The sequence below is a fragment of the Lactuca saligna genome, chromosome 6 (genome assembly GCF_052625555.1).
Source record: "Lactuca saligna cultivar CGN05327 chromosome 6, ASM5262555v1, whole genome shotgun sequence".
Lineage (NCBI taxonomy): Eukaryota > Viridiplantae > Streptophyta > Magnoliopsida > Asterales > Asteraceae > Lactuca > Lactuca saligna.
This window is the reverse complement of record NC_136422.1, coordinates 118,800,961-118,801,592: the sequence shown is the minus strand read 5'-3', so window position 1 is coordinate 118,801,592 and position 632 is coordinate 118,800,961. Positions and strand designations below refer to the sequence as shown.

At 36.7% G+C, this 632-nt stretch overlaps 1 non-coding gene across 1 annotated transcript; it reads right to left on the bottom strand.

Moving 5' to 3' along the window:
- Nucleotides 1–230: 230 nt before the first annotated feature.
- On the bottom strand, nt 231–337 carry LOC145003645 (small nucleolar RNA R71). Its single transcript, XR_013662097.1, has one exon. It is a non-coding gene; the product is annotated as a small nucleolar RNA R71 (small nucleolar RNA).
- Nucleotides 338–632: the final 295 nt, after the last annotated feature.

The window sequence follows — 632 nt, the reverse complement described above, 5'->3', positions numbered from 1 at the left end:
GGAAGGAGTACGAAGATGCGTTCAAGCACATAGATGAAGTAAAGGACATTGCAAACAATTTTATTGTTCCAAATGCGCCACATGAGTTTTTTCTACTTAGAATGCTTCCAGTGACATTTACAGGTGAAGCTAAGGTTTGGTTGAAACTACTCATGCTTAGATCTACCACTATCTAGGCAAATCTCTGTAACGAATTTATTAAGAAACTTAACCCACCATCCAAAATCTCAAAGCTCAAGAAAAAGACTGCTAATTTTCAACAAAAGTTTGGAGATTCCTTATATCAAGCTTGGGAGAGATACATGTGTTTTCTAAGAATTTGTCCTCAACACAATCTCAATGTCCAACAAGAGGTGTCCATTTTCTATGATAGGGGTAAATGTCACAGCAAGGCAACTTCTTGACTCTCAAGCACCAATGATGAGGATAGAACCAGTCACTATGAATGATTTGATTGAAGAGTTCGTGAAACATTTACATGAGTATCATAACCCACGAGATGATATAACTAGTGTTAAAGGAAAATGAGGCGATGAGCCCATCACTATGGTTTTGGAAAATATAAAGATTATAGATCAAAGGATGACAAAGATAGATCAATCTGTCCATGCAATATGAGTCAGTTCTGACAA